The sequence below is a fragment of the Lissotriton helveticus genome, chromosome 2_1 (genome assembly GCF_964261635.1).
Source record: "Lissotriton helveticus chromosome 2_1, aLisHel1.1, whole genome shotgun sequence".
NCBI lineage: Eukaryota > Metazoa > Chordata > Amphibia > Caudata > Salamandridae > Lissotriton > Lissotriton helveticus.
The window spans coordinates 1758339698-1758367054 of NC_136059.1; the positions used below are offsets into that span (position 1 = coordinate 1758339698).

The following is a 27357-nucleotide window of genomic DNA, read 5'->3' on the forward strand; positions in this document are numbered from 1 at the left end:
CTCCAAAACTAATGTAAATATGGTCCAGGGAAGAATGAAGAAGTGCTCAGGAAACCAGCAACAAGTGAGGATTATAATAAAACACCAATGGGCAGTGCCCAGCCGGAGGGCGGAGAGTATCCCGGCCGCCGGGCGAAGCACCAGGGAAATAGGGGGTAAGGATTTTGTCTCTCTAAAGGGATCAAGAAGACGCCCAGCCGGATGGCGGAGAGTAGACCTGGCCGCCGGGCGGGGCACTAAGAAAAGCTACGGAGATGGGAGGCTGTGCCCAGCCGGATGGCGGAGAAAAGTCCCGGCCGCCGGGTGGAGCACAAGGATAGGGGGGACAGTGGGACAATAGCTCAATAAACGGCCACACACGGGATAGAGGATGTCCGGTAGAAACGACGTCACTTCAACCGCAGATGCAGCCAGAACGGCACGGAGGAAGGCCGTGAGCTAAACCCTCCACAAGGAAGGCAGGCAACCAAACGGAAGCTAATCAGGATCGAAGAAACCGGAAGGCAGGCAAAACAAGTTGGGACGGAACCCAAAACGGAAGGAGCTAGACGCAAGAACGTAAAGCAGAGTTCTGTTGTTCTGGGCGTCTTATATATTCTCCTTTTAAAGCTACAGTGTCAGAGGGATGTTGGGGCATGACACCTGGGCTCTGAGGGATGGGAGTGTATATGGGAAGTGTACTTTGGTAATCCCAGCATCCTCCCACATCTAACACTAAAATCTCATTTGGAGCAGTCACAGTACCCACAATAAACCCATAGACAGAAGGCTGGTAGAACAAAAGCAGGGTTTCCAGCAACCAGACAGTGGATTCACAAGAATTGTTTTGTCATCCTGTTTCCCTTCATTTTAAGTGTTCCCCAAAGTGATATACACAAAATCCAGTAGGCATGTCACGAGGATGTGAAATTCAAGCAGGATTTGGCTAATGCCAAAAGGTTTGCTCACAGCCCCACCCTGTATATTCGCTCAGGCTCAGTGGAGTACTCTCTGCTCATTGGAACAGCCTATTGCTTACTCCTAGGAAGCACTTCCCAATTGTTTACATCTATTCAAATGCTAAATATTGGCTTGCATAAGTGGGAGAACAAATGAAAATTTTGCCTCAAGGAACCTAAGGCAGGAAAAAGGTAACTTTCTCGAAGTTGCTTTTCTTTAATATGTATTAAAAATTCAACTTCACCATTGAAGTGGATTTTTAATAACTATCAAAAATAGTTGTTTAATTATTTTTCTAGCTAGTTCCATTCCCAAAAACAGTTTTTGAATTTTAATTTATACTCTGGTTTTCTACATAGGACAGCTGGACCTGGCACAGTAAAAAAAAAAGTGTTGGGTGCTCATCACTATAAGGAGATGTTAACATTACATTTCTGCGTGTCCTACGTTTAAATATCTTGCAGGAGTGACTTATTAATATTTAAAAGGCAGGTTTTGGCCAGCTAAATTGTTTATTTTGCCTTTTTGAATTACAGTTTTTACTCATATTAGTCATGCTTCAAATGTAGGCCTAAAGCCATGTTTTACATGGTCACTGTCGTGGATGGCACAATAGGTGCTTCAGTCTACTGCAGTGACATTTAACTTACAGGCTGTGGGTACTTTTTGTACCATGTACTAGGGACTTATAGGTAAGTTAAATATGCCAAGTCAACAATGTTTAAAGGTGGAGCGCAAGCACTTTCCTATTGCTTAGCAGGGGTAAAGTACACAGATCTGTAAAGGCACAAAAATTATAGGTTTCCGCAAAATCAAAAAATCCAGGGTCACCACGCACAAAAGCTGGACTTCCCACAGCATCTATCAATTTGCTTTGCCTCAAAATGTTCAGGTTGCATCACAGCTGGTATTGGTCAAAGAAAATTAACTTCTCTCTTTCTCTCTGTTGTTTAAAATGTGACAGTGGATCCTCTGTTATATGTATATGGTGAATCACCCTCAAACTAGAATCAATGGCTCTCTCCCTGCTGCGGGAGAGTTCCCATCCTATTGCTAACTTGGATTTCTCCACCAGCTTTCTCTAAAATATTCAAGGTGTTTCAGCATGTTACATAGGAGCGTGGAATATGTTTTGGAGATGATGCCATCAGACAATTCATCCATAAAGATACCACAAAAGACAAGGAAGCTGTGGTGCTTTTGTTTAAGATACCGGCTAATCATGTATACTCATCAAATGGATGCTAGTTTGCTGGCCGCCAGGTTCCAGAGCGAACTTTTTACACACTATGGGCCAACTCTTGGAACATAAAGAAACATCTCAGAATTTTACCATTTTGGGCGATTTTAATTTTCATTTAGACAACCCCCTCGATAACGACTCTAAGGCGCTCCTTGACTTAATGACAAGCACAGGACTCAAGCAAATTGTGACCGGTCCAACCCATACAGCGGGTCACCTTTTAGACACCATATTCACAGACTGCCCATTGCTGAAATGTAATAATACCTTACAACTTGACTGGACTGGTCATCATACTGTGATGTTTACTCTTATCCTCCTTCCCTTACGTTTTCCAAGCACGTCCCAGTAAGCAGCGAAGCAAGCTATCAATGGCATAGGCTAGATAGTAACGATTTTCCACCCAGCTGAATAAGAACAAGCCGTGTTTTACAAAAGACCCAGAGGTGGCCTCATTACAATACCATCATTGGATATCAGAAGCAGCTAGCACTACTGTCCCTCAAAGAACAGAGGAAACCAGCAGGACAGCACCAACTGAACCTTGGTTCTCTGTAGAACTAAAGATTCCAAGAAGACTGACGCAGTCACAAATGACATTGGCGCAAACACTATGCTCCTAAAGAAAAATAATTATACAAGTAAAGACTGGCAGAGCATAAAGAGCTGATAAAAAAAACTAAAATCGGCTATTTTTCCCAAAAAATTAAAGGAGCAAAAAATAACTTGGAGCTTTTTGCAACTGTACTGAAACTCAGTCGAGTACAAGAGACTAATAACAGCACAGTAGACCAAGCGTTCTGTGACACACTGGCCTCCTCGTTCCACAATAAAGTGTCCACTATCTATGACACCTTTGTCTTAAGATCAGTCAATCCCCACGGTGTCCAATCTATTACCACATATTTGACCTCAGCCCAGCCTATTTTGGTGACCAAATTTATCCAATCCAGCGTTTCTAATTTCACACCACTCTCCCAAGAACTAACATCAAAATTTCTGTTAGCAACAAAATCCCCCCTCGAACCCTGTCCTCCGGTAGTAACCCACCTGATAGTGGAGTTGGTTGCTTTGCTACTTACGGAGGTCCTCAATTTGGCCATTGAAACAGGGACCTTTCCCACAATGTGGAAGAAAACATAAATTTTATCTTTGTTAAAGAAATCAAACATGGATAAAACAGAAGCAGGAAACTATCGCCCTATTTCCCGGTTACCCTTACCGGCGAAAGTACTAGAGAAATATATGCATCAGGAACTGACGGTTTTCATTGAGAATAATCACATTGACTATGGAGGTAGCAGTACAACCTCGGCTGACCTGTTTTCCTACTCCTTCCTTGGAGGATTTCTGTCTGTTGGCGAGTGGTGTGTCATCTGGCTCTCCGTTAGACCCCGTGCCACACAAGTTTTGGAAGGTTTTCCAGGTAGAACTCTTCCCTCCGCTTCATTCCATCTGCTGCCAGTCTTTAACCACGGCCATGGTCCCGGATAGCTGGAAACTGGAGGTGATTACCCCACTGCTAAAAAAAGTCACCTTGGACCCTTTATGTCCGACCAATTATAGGCCTATTTCACTCTTGCCTTTCTCAATAAAAATCTTAGAGAAATTGGTCACTAGGGTCCTGTCCAGCTTCCTTGAATCCAACGATCTGTTGGACGTGGCCCAATTTGGCTTTAGGCCAGCCCACGGTACGGAGTCTGCCTTGGTGGCTGTTTTGGATGACCTGCGTTCGCGTGTCGACATGGGAGGAGCAGCGTTTTTGGTGCTGCTTGACATGTCAGCCGCGTTCGACACGGTCGACCATGCGGTTCTACTGGGTAGGCTCCGGGAGTCCGGGGTAATTGGTTTAGCCTTGGACAGGCTGGCATTGTACCTCTGTAACAGGCGGCAATCTGTGGCTATGCCGCCGTTTCGTTCGGTGGTGAGAGATGTAAGACAGGGAGTACCGCAGGGCTCTGCAATCAGCCCGATCCTTTTCAATTTATACCTTCGCCCTCTAATAAGTCTGATTAAGTCATTCGGCATGTCTGTCATCAACTATGCCGATGACACTCAGCTTATTTTTTCCATCGAGGGCAGGGATGCGGTCTCCCTAGAATCCTTTCACCACTGTATGTCGGCAGCCGCGGATTGGTTGTGTCAGAATTCGTTACAGTTTAACGGGGCAAAAACTGAAGTTCTCTACTGTTCGGCAGATCGTATGCCCCGCTCTCTGCCAGAGGGTCTTTGGCCTTCTTCCACCTTGGGCACTGTCACAGCGGCAGACTCAGTCTGTAACCTAGGTGTCCTGCTCTGGCCTAGTCGCCAGCTGGACGCCTTCGTTAATAAAACTACGGCGACCTGCATGCTGCTGTTACGCATGCTGGAATGTCTGTGGTCAAAGCGCCAGGATACCCTTTGGGTGACAGTTGCGCTATATAAGTAGGCCTACAAATACAAATACAAAAATACATTTTGGATCCTACTCAATACGGCTTTAGAGCCCGACACCGCACTGAACAAGCCTTGATCACTGCAACGGAGGAAGTCAGATGGGCGGTTGATAGCGGAGGATCGGCAGCCCTGATACTATTGGACTTATCAGCCGCCTTCGATACGGTGGACCACGGCATTCTAATACACCAGCTCCAGAAAGCTGGAGTAGAAAACTTAGCGCTAGCATATTTTCTGCTCAACCGAGAACAATTTGTCGGAATAGGAGGCTACAAATCTAAATGTTTCAGGCTTCCTTGTGGGGTGCCACAGGGCTTTTCATTGAGCCCCACCCTTTTCAATGTATGTGTTGCTCCCCTGGCATGTATGATCAAATCCCATGGGTTTGAATTGGTATCATACGCAGATGACACCCAGATTATTGTATCAATCTCAAGCAATAATCCTAATACACCGCAGAACTTTAAGGAGTGTATGAGATGTGTCAGCGCATGGATGGCAGAGAATTGTCTTAAATTAAACTCAAATAATTCTGAGGTACTACTCTTTGGGAAAGCCATGTCCTTCTGGTCCTCAGAATGTAAATGTAATGTAATGTAAATTGATACTTGTATAGCGCACTACTCACCCGCAAGGGTCTCAAGGCGCTTGTACGAATACCGCTGTGGAACCCATCCTGGCTTTCCCTGTGAGGTGCCCACTTCTGGGCACCCCGAAGGTGGAGGCCAGGCATCCTTAGCGTTGTGGGGGCCGTTGTGGAGATTAAGCAAGCTATTGCCCAGAGTTGCAGAGTGGGACTCCATGATTGGAATAGGCACCGAGGCGAGAATTATCAGGTCCGTGGAATTTTTAGCCCAAGACCCGCCGAGGCAGGGAATTGAAACCTGGTCCCGGGCCAGACCTCTGCATCAGGCTCTGCCGCTCTAACCATTGAGCCACACTTCTCTGGTGGCCAGCAGAGCTGGGGACCCTCCCAACTCCAGGTTTTAAGACAAAAAATCTCAGCGTCATTATAGACTCCACCCCCTCCTTCTGTTACCACATAAACAAACTCACTGCTACCATCTATTACATCCTAAAAATCTTGAAGAAAATGTTTCCCTTTATACCAACAGGATTGCAGAAAACAGTAGTGGCAGCCATAGTGCTGTCTAAACTCGATTATTGTAATGGAAACTAGTTAGAGCAAACAAATCAGTAATAATAAAACTACAGGTTCTTCAGAATTCCACTGCTAGACTGCTCTTGGGTCTGTCCAAATATTCATCTGCTAAACTGGCACTCAATATACTGCACTGGCTAACGATTGAGAAGTGTATTAGGTTCAAGGCATTGTGTATTGCATTAAGGCCTTACATAACTCAGGTCCCACTTACCTAATTAAACACTTCCAATGGTATACACCAGTCCGTGCACTCCGTTCGGCCTCCCTGAAGCTGGTGAGGGTACCATCCTCCCGCCTTCAATGATAGGGTGGCAAGAGCTTCTTCAATATCCCCTCTAGATGGTGGAACAAGCTACGTCTTCATTTAAGAAACTCCACTGATCTCCTGTCCTTTAGAAAAGCACTGGAAACGTGACTTTACTCTGTAAACTGGGTTGCACTGTCTCCTATAAACGCAGATGACCTGTGGACTTCCTTCATAAGCGCCTAGACGCCCCCGGGTAGTAATGCGCTATATAAATAAATAAATAAATAAATAAATGAGCAGGCTAGCTTTGGTTAGGATATAGTCCAGAGTATTGTCCAACTTGAACTTGTGGGCAATGAAAGCATGTCAACTTGTAGATAGCAATAAAATTCTGTCTTGGCAATCTGGGAGCTCTGAACTTTGCGTCGCCGAACACAAAAGTAGTCATGGGCCTTGCATAAGTCTCACTCTTGCTCCAAGTCGAGGATGCGAACCCACTCGTGCAAGGAGTCTTTTTCACAGTTGAAGTCGACCGGAAGGTAGAAGTCCAAGTGGAAGCATAAGAAAGCAAAGTAGGACTCAATCCCATGCTGCCACTCTTGATCAAAAGAGAAGGCACGAGAGCATAAAGTTGACCAATGATCTCGCTCCTGACCTCTGATTAACGAGCCGATCCTGTAGGTAATCTGATGCATCCTGAATTTGCTGAGCCTTTGGTGATGCCGCAGCAGTTCAAGGCTTTTAAAGAGGCTATGCTGCATATCTTTGGTACTCTTCTGTCTCCCTTGGGCATGCCTTCGGGCCCCAAGAACATAGAGGGGCCCTCAGTCAGATTCCCACTGACAGAACCATCCTCAGCGACTTTGGACCTATCATGAGTTCATCAAGGGCTCCGGTGCAGGACACCAGCGCGCCTCCAGCGGTTCTATCCTGACACTCAGTTCCTATACCCCAGATGTCATTCCCCGGACGCACACTTCCAACACATGTTCTGGAGCTGCCCGACCCTTCAGACCTACTGGTCGGCCGTCCTTGACTCCATTAGCACTCTCACAGGCCTCACAGAATTGCATTCCTGGGAAGCAGTAGCATTGGGGATCTTTCGTAGGTCGAAGACACACAAGGTGCGGGTCAGATACGCTGCTTTATCCCTGCTTTTAGCCAAGAGGAACATAGCCATGCAATGGCGAATGATCACCGGACCCTCATTCGAGACATGGGTGGGAGCCGTGGGGAAGTGGGCTGCGGCAGAGGATGATGCCCCTAGGGAGGAGGAAGCGAAAGGCCAGAGCAAACGACCTATATCTCTAGAATGGGCCTCACTATCCCACCAGTTTCTGTCAGCCCACAAGCGAGACACCCCGAGCACCTCTCAACACGCCACCACGCCCCCGGCACCACCAACGCCTCAATAGGGCGTCCATGACTTAGTCCCCCCCCCATATCTCATCCCGACTGTCCGGCTCCCGCCTCGCTTCTCTTCCCCCATCCCCACCCAACCCCCCTACCGCCTCTTTGCAGATAGGCCCTGTACACTTTGCCTAATCCTGCTCCCCTAACTCAGTCTTCACCCCTCTACCTCATCCCCCATCCCCCCCTGTTTTTTTTTGTTGTTGGTTTTTTTTCTCTCCCCTTCGGGGCATTTTCTCTCCTCTCCCTCGCAGTTATACTGCTTCCGTTACCAATCTTCTTCTTCCCACACACGGTTCCCCGATCCTTTCCCCCCAAGTGTCCCCTGCGCACACGCTACATCAGTTATTAGCGGATCCATGCCCCTAATCCCTTCATTCTCGGAAGATTGTATACATCCTGTCGGCATGTTTATACCGTTGTAACATCTCTAACCGCAATATGATGTATCGTGAGAGTTTTTCTTTGACAAGAAGTTAATAAAAATAATACAAAATAAAAAAGGGCTCCGGTGCAGACTTAACCCTGGCTCCGAAACCCTGTCAATCACTCCTTCACTGAGACCAATGCTGCTGACACCGGAGGAGAATTCGGTATTGTTTGCGATGTCTGACCCGAAACTAGAACCGGCTCGACACCAACCGTGGTTGCGCTTCAAATCTGCTATAGCGCACCTGATCCCCCATACAGCCTGAGTCTGATCCTGTGCTTCCACTATCGCAATTTGACCTCAGAGGCTCCATTGTCTCATTGGCTTCAACTCTGATCAGAGCTTGGCACCACTCCGAGATAACAGTGGTGGGGATGATTTACCCCCTCCATTAAGCTGATGACAGTCTTTATAAGGACTTACAGGAGGTCTGTCAGCCACACAGTTGAATTTGCCTGTGGGACCCCCAACAGAAGAGAGTTCTTCCTTTGCTGTGGTGATTCAGTGAGTGGCTGAGGTCCTGGACCTGAAGATGTCTTTATTTAAATTCAAGATAAATGTCCTTACAGAGGTTTTGCACCCTGGGTGATCTGGGCCAGCCTCATCTGAACCCACGCTCCCATTCAATGAAGCCCTTAGTAACACCTTAATGGGCATTTGAATCAACCCCTATTCTTGCCAGTCGGTTAGTAGGCATTTAGAGAACCGCCATAGACCAGCTCCTACTACAGTGAATCTTGTGATCTAGGCTTCCACCAGCAAGGTGAACTACAACTCATTCCCAAAGACTCCTGGACAGGGAGTGGAAAAGGATTGATGCATTCAGAAAACAAATGTTCTCTTCGGCTAGCTTAGAATTGAGGACAGTAAATGCTGTTTGCTTATTGAGTGAGTATAGGCGTGCTCTCTGGGACAAGGCCAATGAGATCACGTTGGCAGTCCCTGAAGAACTTAAAGACTTTATGGCTTAGACTATTAAAGATGGTCAGGATGCAGCCAGATACATGATTCATTCTGGCCTTGCTACTGCTGATTGTCAGTGGCAAGCAGTTGGCACCAGTGTGGTGCTCTGTCGCCATGTGTGGATCCAAGCCACAGGTTTCTTTGTAAATGTGCAGACTTCCTTTATGAATATGCCTTTTAAATGCTCATGTCTGTTTGGCAAAATAGCTGATTCTGCCTAGGAATGCTTTAAGGAAAGAAGGGTCATGGAACGTTCTGGGTCATTCAACCCATGCCAAACGGTGTTCTCATCAGCTCAGGAAATGATAAGGCTACTCCAAGTTCTTGCCATACAGCCAAGCTTTTCACCCCAGCCTCCTCTCCTATCACCCTAGTCCTTTTGTGGTTAGAACGTGGATCTGGCAGGCAACATGCAGGTTGTCATGGATATCAGTCTTTCTAGTCCCCTCTCCTGCCGCAACAGCCTCCAAGCTTGACATTAGTGATGCACAACTATCCTGTTGGAGGCAGGATCCAGTACATTCTTCCAGAGTGGCAATCCAAAACATCTGACAGACGGGTCTTTTAAATTGTTCAGCAGGACTATGTCCCACTGTTGCTTTCTGCCTAGCTACTCCTTCCTCACACATCCAAATGACCGTCTGAGGAGCACCTGTCTATTCTCATGCAAGAGGTGCGAACTTTACTTTTCAAAGAAGCCCCCAAGAGGGTTTCAACTCAGAAATAGGGGCTGGTTGTTACTCTCACTTTTGTCTCATGCCAAAGGATTTCCTTCAGAGTGCATGTAGGAGTGTATGTCTGGGTGTCTGAAAATATGTAAGTGAATGGATGTGTTTGTGAGAATGGCAAAGTGTGTGTGTGTGTTTGGGCGTGTGTGTGTGTGTGTGTGTATGTATGTGTGTATGTGTGTGTGTGTGTATTGCATGTAAGTGTGCTGCTGGCCCTTACATACTGGAGGTAATTTTTGGCCAGTGGGGCACCCATGGTTTATGGAGGGCATCCTTGGCTTTGTTAGATCAGACACCCTTGGGTGGTGGTCCCCCAAACTGTTTGCCTTCACCCCTAATGTTTTGCTGAATCTGTCTTTGTTGGCTCTAGGACTCTGTGCAATTTAGCATTGCTACCTAGTGCTAAAGTGTTTGTGCTCCCCCTAAAACATAGTACAATTGGCTTACACCTGATTGGTACATGCAATTTACTTAGAAATCCCTAGTACTTGGCACTGCATGTAGCCAGAGTTGTACATTTAATACTACAAGTGGACTTGCAGAACTTATTGTGCCACCCACTACAGTAACCTTTTGAAACGTAACTCAGGCCTGCCATTGTAGCCGGTGTGCAGTTTTAAACTGACATTTCGACTTGGCAAAATAAACCTATTAACAGGCATAAACTTTTCTTTTAATATATATGTCACTCCTAGGGTATGCCCAAAACAGCCCGTAGGGCAGGATGCATTGTATTTAAAAAGTTGGATATGTACTTTTAAGTTTTACATACCCTACTTGTCATCACTATTGCAAGGATAACTATTCCGTAGGATAACTTTGGGTTACCCTATTATATTTAATAAGTGATAATGTTTGCTTGGAAAAAGGCAGAAATGTAAATGTAAATGTATTGCGACTTATATAGCGCACGTATCACCCGAAGGCATCAAGGCGCTTGCCTTGGGAACCCGTCCTGGCTATTTTCACTGAAAACTTTTAAACTGCATATATCTGGTGGCAGTAAACAGAGATGGCAGTGCATGAACAGATGAGTTGGTGTGGTGCTGAGGGGACACGGCAGAGATAATGCAGTTAAATTAACATCATTGTGTATTCTTACATTTGCCTACAAATGTCAAGTAGATAAGTACGTCACGCTTCTGTCCTACGTGACATTCTTTCTAATTTGTTATCAAAATTGGGTTATCCGACCCACGCCCCGCCAATAATGTTGTGAACCTGGCGTCCAAGAGCCTTACGAATTGTGCAATTATACCACGCGTGTTTCCATGGGATCTGACTCGAGACCCGTGGTATGACGTTAAAAAATGTGTCATTCCTTTCTTTGTTCTTTGCGAATATAAGTAAAGATTCCTATTCTCAGGAAGCAAAAAAAGAGTTTCAGAAAGTGAAAATTACCTCTCGTTTCTATCAGAATAAACTAAAATCACTCTATTTTTTATCTTGGCAACTGACCATTTGGGACCTGCTTTGCTAGTCAAGAAACCAAGATGAACAAAACTACTAACACGCCCATATTTTTCATTTTAAGAAATACATTTCCTGCCCCTCCGTTTGACATTGGGTTGTCGATTTTGGGTAGATGTGATTGGTCAGGTAGATTCGCATATAAATCGTACGCAAATGTAAAGCACCTGGATAAACGATTTGTGTTTTTAAAGTGCGTTTCAGTACAATCAGTAATCTCTGCTAACTATCAACACACTGGGTTCTTGCTCTCATTTGCAGATTGCGGAAGTCAACTACGTCGCTCTTAAACTTCGTTGTATTTTGTTGGTGACGCACAATTAAAACAAAAAAACATTATCCTTGCGATTGATAACTCATTTTGTACTTACTGTGGAAAAGATTTTTTCTTTGTTCGTCGGTAATATCTTCAGTTTTAAATGCGTTGTCCTTGTCCTTTATAATGCAAATAAGCAATGGTGTGTACTGGACTGCACTTCCCTCTAGTTCAACCTTTGTACCTTCAGGGAAGGCGGTTAAAAGGATCCGTGCTCCTTTTGCAAACGACTGATTTAGTTGAGCAACTCCTTAAGTTCACTTTGGACTTATCCCAGCATGCTCCCAATAAGGAAGTCTAGAAATAGTGTACACCTTTCTGTTTCTGATGGTAAATCAAGGTAGAACAGTGCCAAGGGGACAGTAAGTAGTTCGAGAGCACCGAGAGACAAGCTCACACACATTATAAATACTTTGGCTTGATAAGCCGTCCATAACGTCGAAATGTTCTCGCCCCACTGATTTTACATTTTGAAATTTAAAGAGGTTAATGTTTTTTTTCTCCCACGAAAGCGGACTCTCCTTTTGCTTGCTCGATTCAGTCATAAAAAAACACAGCTGTCTTTACCTCCCAATGTCCCCGCATGTTGCCATGGGACTGCAGTCGTAAACTGCTTTACCCTCCCTGTAGCAGCACTTCTGCACTGGCTGGTGTGTGTAATTGGATGACGGCCCTACGATCCGATAAAGGGGGTCACAGAGTTAAGCCATCTCTGCTGACCTGTCTGCGACCTGGAGGTCACAAGTTCAAAACACCAGAGGGCCTTCTCCCCCAATTCATCCTACCGAACTCGATATCATGCGTCCCATTACATTATGTATCACGAGATTTTAATTTAAGGCTCTCAGAATCCGTGGCAAACATTGTATTAAAAAAAAAGTTCTTAGGAAAGAAACACAATTGTCAAAATCCATTAAATTGGATGCAAGTTAGATATTAGGTAATTTGGAATTACTTATGCATTGCCGATCTTTAGAAACACGAATAAGAAAACCGATAGGCCTATCTTTAATGTGCTAACCCATGAGAATAATATGCCCCCGTGTTTTCTCTTCCAAGCACGTAGTTAGCAAGCATTGGCAATGCCAACAGGTCTGTTTTTAAAGGAATGTTGTATGGTAGTGTGAAGTATTGCAAGTTTATACCATAGGAATGGATATTTGTTTGTGGGGAAGCAAAGCACTGTCAATCAATCAATCAGGGACCCATCAGGGTCTCAAGGCGCTGGGGGTAGGGGTTGGGTAGGGATTGGGGAGGGGATTGGGGTTTGCAGCTCTGATTCAGCCGAAGAGCCAGGTCTTGAGGCTCTTCCTGAAGGTGTGCAGAGTGGGGGAGCGTCTGATGTTGACTGGGAGTTCGTTTGAGGCTTTGGCTGCGATGTAGGAGAAGGCTCGAACACCTGCTCTGGTTCTGCAGATTCGCGGGGTGTCTGCTAGGGCTACGACGAGGTCGGTGGAGCGGAGGTTCTTTTTGGGTACATGGAAGGAGATTCTTTTGTTGAGGTATTTGGGTCCGGTGTTGTGGAGGGATTTGAGGCGTGGGTGAGTAGTTTGCAGGTTACTCACTTTAGAATAATATTAGTGTAGTTTAAAAGGTTAGGTGACAGTTGCAGTCAAGCCTAACTGAAAATCTGTGTATGTTAATGGCTGCCCTCCTTCCAGCTGTGCTGCTGCCAGAGAATAACACAATAAACTATCAAATTATCTAAAACACTTTAATAGCTGTACTATATCATGCATGTGCCCCTGAAAGTTCAAGGTTAGGCAGCTGGGTAAAAATATAGATCACAACAGTGTGGAGGGCAAGCACTTTTTTGTAGAAGCACACAACTTCTGTCCAATCAATACATGCACTCCTTCTCCCATCATGCATTAGAGCCGAAGCCCCTTGCTTGAGGATTCTCACATAATTGTCTGGCAAAAGTTGCGTTGACAACTCAGTGGTATTTATCTCCTCAACGCAAATAGCATATCCGGAGGAGATGGAAAGTTTCTTATCCAAAAGAGTTTGTAAATGACCTTGTGGACAACGACTGGAGATTTAAATGTTGTTCTTTTAGCATTGGGCAGTCAATGAAGCTGTTTCAGAATGAGTGTAATATGCTCCCTAGAGAAAGTCTTGGTCGCAATATGAGTAGCTCCATTTTGAATCCACTGTAGTATTCTGATTAGATTTTTGGGCAAAGCAAGGAAGCAAGAATTAGCATAGCCAGCCTGAACTGAATCAGAGTGGTAATGGCTTCTCCACCAATGTCCAACACTTATGGACATGCCCGTTGACAGCTTTAGGCTGTGTAAGCAAAAGCTAGCTTGATCCTTGAAAGATTCAAGGAGAGTAAGGCCACTGCCTGCTCTCTTGGCTTAGCTTCTCAGTCTAGGCATCTTCTCCAGCAGCATCACCCTTTTTGAGGTTTTGGAAGGGGCTACATGCAGAGGCACACACAAAATCTGCCTCAACAACAATAAATTTCCCAGCCCTTTGAGGACCAGGTCAGGGAGCAGGCTGACAGCATTCAGGCCCACAGGGTCAACGTTCTACTACCCAGACCCCTTATCCCCAGCTGCCCCAAAACCCTTTTAATTTGACCCTGGTTACCCACGATCGCCTGATTGGAGGCAGTATCACCTTTAAGTCCACCCACTGATGGAGGAGCATCACTTCAGACCTATGGGTGCTCCAGACTGTGAAACAAGGTTACTATTCATCCTTCCTTACCTATCCTGCAGACATGCCACCCACACCGCAACATTTCCCAGAGGACCACTTGTTTATACTCCTCAGTGAAGTTATAGCTCTCTTGCCAGTTTCAGAAATCTGGACTGTTTGCTACTTCCTTTATTTTCTGATACTGTAGAAGGACTGATGCCTTCATCCCATCCTAAAGTCTTCTGAACTTCATCCTAAGGAATGACTAGTTCAAGATGCTCACTCTGGCCCACGTTCCATCAGCCCCAATCCTGGACACATGATGGTAGTGCTGAACTTGTGGAACACATATTTCCACATTCCCTTCCATGCAAGCTCACTGGCTTTACCTGCAGTTTCAGGTGGGCCAAGAGCATTTTCAATTCACTGTGCTTCCTTTAGCTTAACCAGTGCACATCAGGTATTCACAATGGTGATAGTGGTGTTCGCAGCCCATCTGCGGAGATTTGGGAATACCAATCCTCCCATATTTCGATGACTGGCTACTGAAGGTGGACTTGCTTCCAACAGTCGTGAACCACCTCCAGACGATGGCCAATATGTTGACATTGTTGGGGTTTTCCTTCAAGGTGTTGAAGTAACACCTGACTCCTTCACAATGGGCCCGCTTCATTAGAGCGGTCTGGGACATGGTGCTCTTCACAGCCTTCCCGCTGCCTCAACAAGTCCAAAACATTTGGGCTATGATCCCGATGTTTCAACCTGTAACCTGGGTTTCAGCGAGGCTTCTGGGCCTTTTCACCTCTTGCATCCTGCTGGTGCACCGCGCCAGGTGGTGCACGTAGGCTCTTCAATGGAATCTGAAGTTCTAGGGGCCTCTGCATCAAGGAAATCTGTCAGATCCCATCCATATGTTGAAGGAGACTGCAAAAGATCTGCAGTGGTAGCTGCTTGACCGCAATTGGACCAACAGCAGATCTCTCTCCCTACCCCATTCAGAAATTACTGTCATGACAAATGCATCATTACTGGGTTGGGAAGTCATATGGAAGCGGTGGAGATGAGAGGACCATGGGCCCCAGTGGAGGCTTGCCTCCAAATCGATAAGCTGGAGTTGCTAGTGATTCACTTTGCACTAAAGGCATTCCTCCCAACCATCAAGGGGGAATGTGCGCAGGTTTTCACAGACCGCAGTTTCAAAACTATTGCGGGTTATAATTCCCAAGGCAGTCCACCCTCTGAGACACCTTCCTTCTGAATTAGGGTCCTGCACCCTGTACACCCTTTTTTTTGCCCCTGCCACCCCTGTCCATAGTGTTGAAAAAGATCAAGAAAGAACAGGCCCTAGTCATCCTAGTGGCCCCCGACTGGGCGAGGAGAGTGTGGTACCCGAAACTTCTGGCCATAAGCATATGTCCTCCAATTTGGTTGCCCCTTCAAGAGGGCCTCCTGTTGCTGCAGTATGGGAGGGCCCTGTACACGAGTCTTGACAACCTATTCCTCAATGCATGGAGATTGAGTGGAGATAATTAATGGCATTCAATCTTCTTCTTGAAGTAATTGGTGTCATTCTGGTCACTACGCATCCTTCTACGAAAACTGTGTATGAGAGAAGTTTGTTTCTTGGTGTTCCTCTTGTCACATCCAGCCCCTATAGGCTTCCATGCTTGATATATTGTTGTTTTGTTTATCATTGGCCCAGCAAGGCCACAGTTGAAAGTTATTTACCGACCCTTTCGGCATTTTTCCGTTTACCAGATTAGCTATTTTCTTGAAGGGGCTGATCTGTATGTTCCCACCTACTCCTTTTATAATACTGTAGTGGGATCTAATCTTGTCTTGCCCTACTTGATGTTCTTGCACCTGGGGACGTATGCACAGTTGTCTTATTTACGCTTAAAACAGTGTTCCTCATTGCCGTAATATCTGCCAGGTGAGTGAATGAACTTCAGGCCTATCTTCTATTCTACCATTTGTCTCCTTTTTTTCTGGACAGGTTAGTCCTTCCAACAAAGGCAACAATCCTGTCCAAGGTAGTCACATCCTTTTGTGTAGGGCAATCCATCACGTATCAATGTTTTATACACCTCTTCCTCCATCAAAGGAGGAGGATGGCTGCATTGCCTTGATCCTAAGAGGGCCATTAGTTATTCTATTGAGAGAACAAGAGAATTTAGACAGGATTACCAGCTGTTTTTTTCTGGTGGTACAAGAAGATTAATCTCTGGATGGATTGTCTTATGAATTAAGATTTTCTCTGGGCCAGCTTAAAAGCAGCCCCCAGAAGGTTTGTGTGCTCACTCCCCCAGTGCAAAGGCTGCTACCACAGTGCTAGTCGTGGCTGCCACGTGGTGTTCCACCACATATTCATGAAGCAATGCTTCCTGGATAGTAACCAAGTCCGATGAGAGGGGCACTTTGCTCAATATGTCATTCAGTCCAATATATATATATATTTTTAATAAACTAATGTTATTGTTGTTGCCAATTTATACAGTAACAAAACAGTTGACAGACCGCAAGTAGGGAAAATAAGCATTACATTCACATAGAACATCAGGAATCACATCACAGTAGACCATAATACACCAGCCATTCCCTTCATGTTTTTTGAGGCACCCGCTGGACATGTAAATTGGCTCCTCAAGTTTAGCACACCAATCAATCACCACCCGCCAGCTCACCATGGGTGGTGGGGGGGACACCAGTGTTTAGCAATGTCTTGTTTGGAGAGTATTGTCACAATATCCAGGAGATTACGATATCCCTGTGACCCTGCAAAGTCTTCAACAATGCCAAGCAAGGCTATTCTTGGGGTGGCCTTCACAAATTTCCCAATAACCTGTGAGAGTGTAGTAAACACCCTCCTCCAGTACCTCCTACTGAGGTGGCATTCCCACGTCACATGGTAGAAGTGGGCCTCTTTGCTCTGGCAGCGATTACAGGTGGGTGCTGCCAGCTTGTTAGATAGAGTCTCTACCGGAAAAGGCATTACCAAAGGTAAGTAACTTGTTCTTATTAACTAAATGCAGCTACAAAGTTAGGGCAGAACATAAGATCAACGAGGTAAACTTTTATTTAACTTTTTTATCCACTAGCAAACATTTTCAGAAACATTTTTTCATATTTGTTTTTTAGCAGGTTTGGATTCAAACGCCAAGGGAACCATAAGTGGGTATTGGGTGGGTCTTGTCATTATTGTGCAAAAGGAATTTCTCTATGTCAAAAAAGCTCATCGATGTGATGTGATTAATGTATTTAAGCCAGAAAGAAAACACTACTAGATGCTGAATCAGAAGACGCAGCAACTGAAGACCCCTGTGTGTATCTGGTAGAGTGTTATCAGTCCTTCCAGATAACCAATGAAATAAGATGCAAATATTTGCTCTGTCCAACTACTTTTTGACTCTTCCATACTCAGGCTTACTACCCCTGAGCTACTTCATTTGGCCCAATATTCGAGGTTGGTTGAGTGTTTGGTTCATACATAGCCTCTAGTGTCTAACCCACTAAATCTCTTTTTCACCCTATGCATTCCATTAGTCCTACTCGCAGAACCCTTTTCTATGGCCTCCATTGTTGTCAATCCTGTCCATTATTCAGGTACTCCTTTCAACCTTCTAAACTCACTATGTACTGTCAAACCCTAATCGTAAATTAATTTTGCTGCAAATAGAATCACCGTCCTTTACAATTGTCACTCAACTGGAATACCGTTTGTTGCTCACACCCCTTTGGCCTTGCTGACAGGGATAGTAGGGAGAACCCCACATAGCCCAACCACTCTATCTCTAGGCACGACCTGGTCCGTTATCTGTTGGAAAAAAGATCAACCCCCTTCAAGAAGGTGCATATTCGGTTCTGGCAATGTCATGGGTTACATATGGTGTCCAGAAATCATTGTTAATGAGTACCAGCAATAAAAGGCCTGTGCCCACAAAGTCATAACACACTGTTTGGTTGCTAATTCACTCTTTTGGGCCAGTGTTCTTCTTTAATGAATTTTTGTGTATTTCCACATTGAATTTGATTAGCAAGGTGGTATATAGATCTTCGGGTTTAAAGGGGCTAGTTAATAGAAGTTGAGCTATGGCTTTAACCTTTATTCTACTAGTACTTCCCAGACTAGATAAGGCAGATGTCAGCAAGCTATCTGGAGCCATGGAAGGACGACTAAGAACAAAAGTGATTGCAATCAAGAATGCAGAACAGTTTGGCTAAAAGAAGCAAACCCAGAGAGTTGTGATGTGTGAGCCAAAACTGTACATTGGCTGATATACCTCTAAAAAATGTAAACCCTTAAACAGTGATGTTACTTTGGAGACATGGTAGTGTAGAATAGTTCCTTAATGATATATAGGCCCACCCTCATAATGGTTTCACTAAGTCTCAGAGGTCCATAGGTCAAAACTAGGAGCTGGAACCCAGTCACCATGTTGCAAGTCTCACCAGATCCAACCACCATTTGACAGGGTCAACCTTAATAAGACCGTGAACCACCTTGGCAGAATCGTCACCCTCCAGAGATCTTACTAGCGGTATTGGCACCAAGAACAGATCAGATCCTCGGAGTGCAATCCATACAATCATGTCTTAAAACGGCTGTACAAATAATGTAGGTAATGGCAGATACAGCATCCTAAGACAGCATAAGTGCTCCAACAGCCCACTTAATATTAATTTCCAATGTGGCAGAAACTCAAGTTCGGGGCTATCACCAGCAGTAGGTTCAGGAAAGCCCAGAAAAATAACACTGTGTACAAATGACTTAACAGAAGTGAGGTTGTGTGTGGTGTGTGTGACCAGAGAACCACTAACCCCACGTTGACCTCACGCACCCACCAGATGGTTCTTGAGGTAACAAAAATGACATGGAACATTGTTTATGTGTATATTACACTTTGTTTATTTATGTTAAGCAAAACCCTGGTACCATACATTTTCCCAGAATGCGTGCTTAATACATCAAGGCAAACACAAGGAGATGATGGTCGGAGCACTGAAACTTTTCAGACACTCACCCCCAGTCACAGATCTGCGTTGAATCCATCATCGTTCTTTAGCTCACTTCGCCACCTCAGTTTATACCCAGCTATTTGCAAATCAGTCTTGACCTTGTGCAGACGTGGGTCCCTTGCTCACGTTGCCACTGGATTCAAGCTAGCCTAGCTGATAAGGGGTGTTACCCCGAAACCGGTCCTAGGATGCTTGTTTCCGGGCCAGGGAAGACCTGGCTTGGCAGTTTGGGCTGGACTTAAGAAAAATCTATTTTATTACTTTTGTCTTCCCATAGGGGTTTTCAAGGCTTTCAACCAACGATTTGCAGCATGACTACCCTGGAACCTCTTTTATCTGTTTATTGGGTTGAGGCACCATATGAAATCCCCTTTGATTATATTGTGATTCAAGTTTACTATTATTTATTTAGACTTTTACTTCCATAACCCAGGCTATACATTTTTACATAAAAGGCAATGCTCTATTAGGACTGTTAGAATTGAAATAACAGCAGTTGTAGTTTACAAAATGTACATTAAAAAACATATCAATGAAAATAATTGTTTGAAATATTGACAATATAATCTCAGTGTGTTTACAAATGTGTTCATTTTTCAATCCTTCCTTATATCTCTATTTGAACATATAATAATATCAGTTAATTTATCAGTTCATGGATGTCATGTACATGTTTCCTTTTAGGGTCCCTCCCAGAACACCTTGAAGGAATGTGTTAATCGGGTCTCGTTCGCTTCATTCTATGCTGCCTCATTTTGCATGGAATATGCATACCATGCAAACTAAAGGGCAGAATAGAACGAAGAGGAGCAGATCATATTAAAAATTGCCCATCAAAGAGATTAAAGCCTCAAGTGTGTTATAGATATCAAGAAAGTACTAACCCTTCACTTTCCATTTTGAAGTGCTGAGAAGGGATCATAGAGATAGATGCGCTTAGTCAGAGAAATAATTGGAGGTAGGACTTCCAGATTGTTTTTTATTAATTAACAAATTCAATTTGTTATGCTGCTTTTAAGCGTGCTTGTGTTGGTATGGTAATGAACAATTACGAGTCTGTGCATTCCATTACGCAATCTCACGATCTCTTAGCCCTTTTATAATAATAATAATTAATTAAATAAAGCACGTGCAGTTCTTAACTTGAAAAACTCTATACAGATTCGATAAAAGAATTGCAATGATCATTATGTATTCAAATATTTAGTACATAAAGAGAAACATCTTGTGGTCCTCATTGAGATCTTCTTTTACAATTTTTATTTCGAGTATCCTGTTTTGTTATTTATTATGATACTAGGATTATCTGGGTCCTTTCTTGGTGCTGGTAGTTTTCATAATTTGTTTCCCGGTCCCAAACTGATTCTGACTCAAGTACTCGTGCTGGACCTCTAGGTATTGAGTTTAATAGGGGAAATAATTAGGATTGCTTGTATTATCATTCAGAGGTCATGTTGCCCAGCTCGGTCTGGACGGCTACTTTTGGGGATGAGCCCATACAGATTTTTTTTTATTAAACATTTTATTGAATTTTTGAAATACATAATCACAGCAGTCAAATAAACCCCCCCCCCCCACACAGGAACATACACAGTGCAGCGCTTCAGCTTCATAGGACGCGTGCCCTCCTTTCAGTAAGTACACAGCCTTACAGCCAACAACTCAACTATGGGCAGGCGGCGCTCAGTGCACTTAACCGACAGGTGGGACTTACCACCCCTGAATCCCGCCATCCCCACACCCAGACGATTGCGCTACCCTCCCATGTCCTATGTGTATGGCAGCTCCTTCTGCGCGCGCACCCTCCCCGAGCTACACCTAATGTGAATTCACCCCGGCGCCCTGTTCCCCCCGACCCTCTCAATAGGTTACCTTACTACGTCTTAACCCCCCCGGTAAGTACACCCCTGGGGTGCCCCATAGTGCAGATCAAATCTCACTCACCCGAGGTGAGTGATCACATCGTATCCTCGTGGTGCGCTCCACTCCTCCCCACTGCTGTCCGAATCCTCGGCCTTGTCCTCAGCGCCCCTGCCACTCAAATGCCTCTGGAACAGCCCCCACATTTTTTTTCGGGCGGCTCCTGGGAGGCAGCAGCTCACTGTAGTGTTCAGACTGCGTGCAGCAGTATAGCATGTTTTGTGCCCAGCGTTTGGTTGTGGGTGTCGGTCCTCTAATCCAGCATAGGGCTATCACCCTTTTGGCTATGAGCATTCCCATGTCCACCAGCCTGATCCCAGGTCTTAACCTTCTCTTCACGGAAGAGGTCCCCCGCCAGCTTGCTATTCAACTTGTGCAGGGCATTTATCACTCCTTTATCTCTGCAGGGGGACAGCCATTGGGCCCATTCCACCGGCATTCTGGACGAGTATAGCAACGCCTCTCCCTGCTGTTGCAGGAGGCAATGCCATGCGTGATTGGTGGCTGTGATAGAATCTAGAATCCCAGTTCTGCGATCCACCAATCGAAAATTGTTGCAGGGAGGGAAAGTGGGTCTGCGAATAACTTTTCCATGCAGACATGAGGGATATGCGTGTCTCCATGTACCCAGGTGTGCAAGTGCGACCCCTGTGTCACCCTGTAATAAAGCTTCAGGTCTGGGGCACCCAGGCCCCCCATACTGTACGGCATTGTGTGAATCTTCCATCGCACCCAAGGCTGCTTCCCCGCCCACGCAAGTTTAATCATGATTTGTGTCAATCTCTGGAAGAATACGCGGGGCAACACCATCGGAAGGTTCGTGAACAGGAACAGCATTCTTGGGAGCACTACCATCTTCGTGACCGAGATGTGACCGAGGAGAGAAAGCGGGAGTCTGCACCAAGCCTCTACATCATCCTCCAGTTTGCTAACGGCGACGCCGTAATGCTCGCTGAACACTATTTCAGAATCAGTATGTAACCGTATACCCAGATATCTAATCGAGTCAGTGGTCCACTGCAGCGGGAATTCCATGTCGAACTCCTGCGTGACCAGAGTAAGGGGGAAGGCCAGTGATTTCGTCCAGTTGACCTTCAGTCCAGAGAGAGCTCCGTAGTGCACTACTTCTCTAAGCATCGCCGATAAATTATTTTCTGGGTCTCAGACGTATAGCAAGGTGTCGTCCGCATACATAGAGACCACGATCTTGTAGGTAGGGAAGCCTATGCCCTTGTGACTGTGGTATTCCCGTAGCGCGCACGTTAGTGGCTCCGCTAACAGGGCATACAGCAGGGGGGACAGCGGGCAGCCCTGTCGGGCCCCCCTGCATATGGGAAAGGAGTCTGTGACCAGATCTCCGAGTCGAATCCTAGCCTTCGGCCTGTTGTACAAGGTTCCAATCATTTGCAAAAACGGCAATCCTAGCCCCATCCTTATTAACACCTGCCGCATGAAAGGCCACTCCACAGAGTCAAAGGCCTTTTCCATGTCAAGGAACACTGCCACGGCCTTCGTGTCCTGTTTTACGTGCTGCATAGTGCCGAGAACTGTGCGTATGTTATATGTCAGGTTTCTGCTCGGGATGAATCCTGCCGGCTCTGGTGCGACCAGCAGCGGAGCCAGGAGCGCCAGCCGGTTTGCCAGCACCTTGGCGAATATTTTTGTGTCCATATTTAGTAAGGAGAGGGGCCTATACGAGCAACACTCATCAGGCGCCTTCCCCGGATTGAGGATAGTCACCATGATTGCCTCTCTCATTGACTGTGGCATGCATCCCTCCACACATATATCATCAAACAGCGTCGACAGATGTGGGAGCAGTTGGTCCTGGAACGCTTTATAAAAGCCTACTGTGAGCCTGTCCGCCCCCGAGGCACTTCCAGACCGCATGCCCGCAAGGGCCTCCACAATTTCGTCCTTCTCGATGGGAAGCATCAGGAATTCCCTCTGCTTGTTGGTGAGTGTGGGTAGCTCTATATGTTCCAGGTATTCTAGAATTTCAACGTCAAGATCCCCGCTCTTGGATGAGTACAGATCTGTGTAGTAGCGTCTGAACCTCTGTGCTATGTCAGCCTAGTCTGTGAGGACTTCTCCCTCGTCCGGCTTAATCTCCGTAACCTGTGGCCTGCCCCGTCTCCCATTCAATATTCTAGCAAGAACTGAGCTGGGTCTCTCTCCCTCTCCATATGTGCGGGCCGACGCGTGCTTCCCCATATGTTTGACCTCCCTGTCCGCTTCTTCATGATATTCTGCCAGCAAAGATTTAATGTCTTCATCAGTTGCTGTATCATGGGCCCTCTGCTGCTGCTCCTCTAATTGTGCTAATCGCCTTTCCAATTCAGCCAATCTTTGTCTGATGGACTTGAGGACCCCCGAGTGTTTAGACATAGCGATGCCCCTTATATACACCTTAAATGCCTCCCATACTGATTGAAGCTGTCAACTGATCCTATGTTAGTTTAGAAATACACGTCGATAGCCTCCGCCAACTCCCCTCTGTATAGTGGGTCAAGGAGCGAGTAGGGCGGGAAGCGCCATGTAAACGGTGGAATCGTTTTCTTAGGGGTAGCTATTACTAACAGTATTGGTGAGTGATCAGAGAGGATACGCGGGAGGACCCTGCAGTCTTTGAGCTGTCCCAGCAGGGAGGTAGACGCCAGCCAGTAGTCTATTCGGGTGTGGATGTCATGGTAGGTTGAGTAGTGTGTGTAGCCCCCCTGTACTGTATTTCGCACTCTCCACACATCCTCTAGGTCTAAGCTGGTAATCACGCTATTTAACATTTGCGCAGCCGCTGTGGGCCTACGGGCTGGGCCTGCCGATCTATCCAGTATCGGGTCAAGAACCAGGTTGAAATCCCCGCCCCACAGAAACTGGGCCATACTGTAATCGCTGGCCGTCGCTGCGAGCGTTGTATACAATTCCGGGCGGTCATAGTTAGGACCATACACATAAACTAACACTAAGTCCAGCCCCAGTCCTTTGCATCTTGATATTACAAATTGGCCTGCCGTGTCCGCCCTCAATAGCTCCAGTGTGAGTTTCGATTTGGGGTTTACCCAGGTCAACACTCCTCTAGCTTGCGTCGTGAAACCCGCTGAGGTGATGTTCCCCTCTAGTCCCCTGCTGCGTAACATTTTGCTCGCTTGTGGAAGGTGGGTCTCCTGAAGGAGTGCAACGTCCACTTAATGCCTCTGCAAGTAACTCAATACCTACCAAAGCTTCCGGTAGTCGTTAAGACCCCTAACGTTCCACGTGAGTGCCCAAATCGTGTCTACCCGTCTAGGGTTCTCTGGTTCAGCCATACCCGCCATTGCTGTCCGCTCTGTACTTCCTGTGTGCACGCTCACTGAGTGTTCCTGCGCCTTGCTCTGTGTACAAAAACCACAACAGTCCCTCCAAACACCCCAGCAGTCGTCCCATGCGCTCTATCTCCCCCACCCCCCTCCCACAGCAGAACGCCCCCAACCTGGCCATGCAGAATCCCCGACCTCCCTCCCCCCCATCCAAATCCCCATATTGCTTGACCCACTGGGAGTCATTTGGGTGCATAGCACGCGGGGGCCAAGGTTGCTTCACAACCAACCGATAGTGCGTCTTCATAGATTGTTAGACGCCATCCTCCGTCCTCCCGTTGTGCTGACTTTCATGCATCATTAAGGGCCAGATTAGACAGTCCCCACTGTAAAGCATTAATCTTAAGAAGTTTCCGTAAGTGCTTTATCTCACCCCCCCTATCTGTTATGCCCCTAGGCGTGCACCGTTAAGCAATGCGCACCACCTGTGCAACTTTGCACTCATATCTTTCTATGCATGTTTAGGTGGTGACCCACAGAGATGGAGAAGTGTGGCTCAATGGTTAGAGCGGCAGACCCTGATGCAGAGGTCTAGCCCGGGACCAGGGTTCAATTCCCCGCCTCGGCGGGTCTTGGGCTTAAAAATTCCAGGGACCTGATAATTCTCGCCTCGGTGCCTATTCCAATCATGGAGTCCCACTCTGCAACTCTGGGCAATAGCTTGCTTAATCTCCACAACGGCCCCCACAACACTAAGGATGCCTGGCCTCCACCTTGGGGGTTCCCAGGAGTGGACACCTCACAGGGAAAGCCAGGATGGGTTCCACAACGGTATTCATCCAAGCGCCTTGAGACCCTTGCGGGTGAGTAGTGCGCTATACAAGTATCAATTTACATTTTTACAATTTACAGTACATCACTCTCATGTTTGCCATCCGTTCTAACTGATCATCCAGCCTGCCCCCCCCGCCCCCATCCACCTGGCTTCATATCCTATAAATATAGTGCCACAAAACCCAAAGCCTCACCACTCTCATTGCCCCTTACCCCTCTAGCATCATGTAGCTCAAAAAGTCATTCCTGCTCAACCAACTGGCTGCCGGTCGCCTCGTCTTCCAGGTGCCTGACAGAGTCTTTGCGATGGTCCCTCGTCCACACTTTCAACACCTGCTGCAGGGCCTTTGGGTCCATGAACAGGTGTGATTTCCCCTGTCGATTGACACACAGTTTTGCTGGGTACAGCATGGCATAGTCTAGGCCCAAGTCACGCAGCTGCCTTTTAAACGGGCAAAAGTGTTTCCGGGCTTCCTGCACTCTGGCCGTGAAGTCCAGGTAGAGCGATATCTCAGAGCCCTCAAACTGCAACGACTTCTTTTCCCTTGCGAGTCGCAACACTGCATCCCTGTCCCTATAGTTGAGCAGCTTTGCGATTATGGGGCGCGGCGGGGCTCCAGGTCACGGACGAGGGCCCAGCGAGCACTGCGCCCATTCCACAACAAACATTGGCGAGAACGCTCCCTCACCGAGCAGTGTCACTAGTAGCTTTTCTACAAACAGCTCCATGTTGCCTGTGGGGGTCGTTTCTGGAAGACCCGTGATGCGTAGATTGCAGCGTCGCGAGCGGGCCTCCAAATACTCAGTCTTATCCAGCAGGGCCTGCATGAGTTTTCCGAGTTTCTTGTGATCTGTGTCCAACTCCGTGTGCGCTTCTTCCACTTCAGTGATCCTTCTTTCGGACATGTCGAGTCTTTCCGCGTGTTTATCGATCCTTTCTGCCATCCTCTCCATTGTATAGGTCAGCGCGTCTATTTTCGATCCAAGGGACTCCATACTATTCTGCAAGCCTTTTTCCATGGCAATAAGCAAGCTTTTTATGTCTGAACCTGCTGCGTCTTCCTCGCTGGCTTGCGTGCTTTCTTTGTCCACGCCTGCCGCGTCCTGGTATTTTGAGCGCCTCTGTTCAAAGGACAGCTTGCTCTGCGTTTTGTTCCCTCTGCCCATGCTGCCCAGGAACCCCGGTGGGGTGGTGGCTGGAGCGCCGAGCGGACGTCGTTTGCGGCCTACTTTAGTCTCCACAAGTCAACCCTGGCCAGCTAGTTCCTGGTTCGCACCAGGTGAGTTGATCTGTCCCGCACTAGCACAGCCGAGGGTTTTTACCACCGTAAGAGATCGCCACTTGTCCGCTATAGCTGCTCATCAACTGTCCCCAGTTCCAGGGCCTGCACCGCGTGACAGCCTTCCTCACAGTCTTCCTCACGGCCCTTGTGTGCACTATACTGGGCCTACGCTATGCCCTTCAGATCGCCTCCGCTTTCTTCATGGAACTCGGCCCCAGTTCGCCGCTCAATTAGCTTCCCAGTGGCAGCTACGGGAAGGGAGGGGTGGGGGGGGGCCTCAAACACCCCCCCGTCAGAGCGTGGTTCGTCCGTAATCTCCGTGGCACTTCCAATCAAAGGCCCCTCGTTGCCGCTCTGTCTCGCAAATTGCTTCTCACTACAGCTCCCATGACGAATCCGGTGTCCACCCCGACTGGCCAAACACTCACTCAAGCCCAGCCTGGCACTGCTCAAGTCTTCACGCAGCTCTGTCCGTAACGCTGCTGCCCCCTCATTTGTACCGCCTGGGACCTCCTCACTCCAACGTCGCAGCCCTCGCTCCCCCGCACTCACAAGTGGCCGCTACGTAGCTCGCTCCGCACTTCCTTCAGCGGAACCTCCCCGCGATATTGTCGTCAAATCTAAGGCCGCCAGCCCTGAACACCGCGCCGCGGCCCTCTGTCACCGCCGCTGTCGGGTTCCTCCTGCCTCTCGTCGTCCTCGCGGCCGAGGTGGGGTGGGGCACAGGGCCTCTCACCTCCACCACTCTTCAGGGCGTCCGAGCTCCGCCGCCGAGTCAGCAGCCTCCAGCACTGACGCCGCACGTACAGCGACGCAACGCCGCCCCGGTCAGCACTCCAGATCGCGGCCGCTCGGCCCACCGCACTGCCTCACCTCGTCGCTGGATATCTCCGGGCACAGAGCTCCAGACTCAGATCGCCAGACACCCGCATGTAGCTCCGTTCTTCCGCTTGTTCTGGGGGTGCCTCAGCAGTTCTAAGTCAATCAATGATGCAGGATAATGCCGGATAGAGTG

At 47.0% G+C, this 27357-nt stretch overlaps 2 protein-coding genes across 2 annotated transcripts in view; one reads left to right on the top strand and one right to left on the bottom strand.

The window, feature by feature from the left end:
• The window catches only part of LRRC19 (leucine rich repeat containing 19), a 71971-nt gene extending 60354 nt beyond the window's left edge, over positions 1-11617 (bottom strand). Inside the window, exon 1 of the mRNA XM_078676712.1 lies at positions 11403-11617. The gene's annotated coding sequence lies outside the window, so the exon portion shown is untranslated. The remainder of the gene's footprint in view (positions 1-11402) is intronic.
• IFT74 (intraflagellar transport 74) overlaps positions 1-27357 on the top strand; it is a 452022-nt gene that overhangs the window by 181348 nt on the left and 243317 nt on the right. The gene's annotated exons all lie outside the window — the stretch shown is intronic.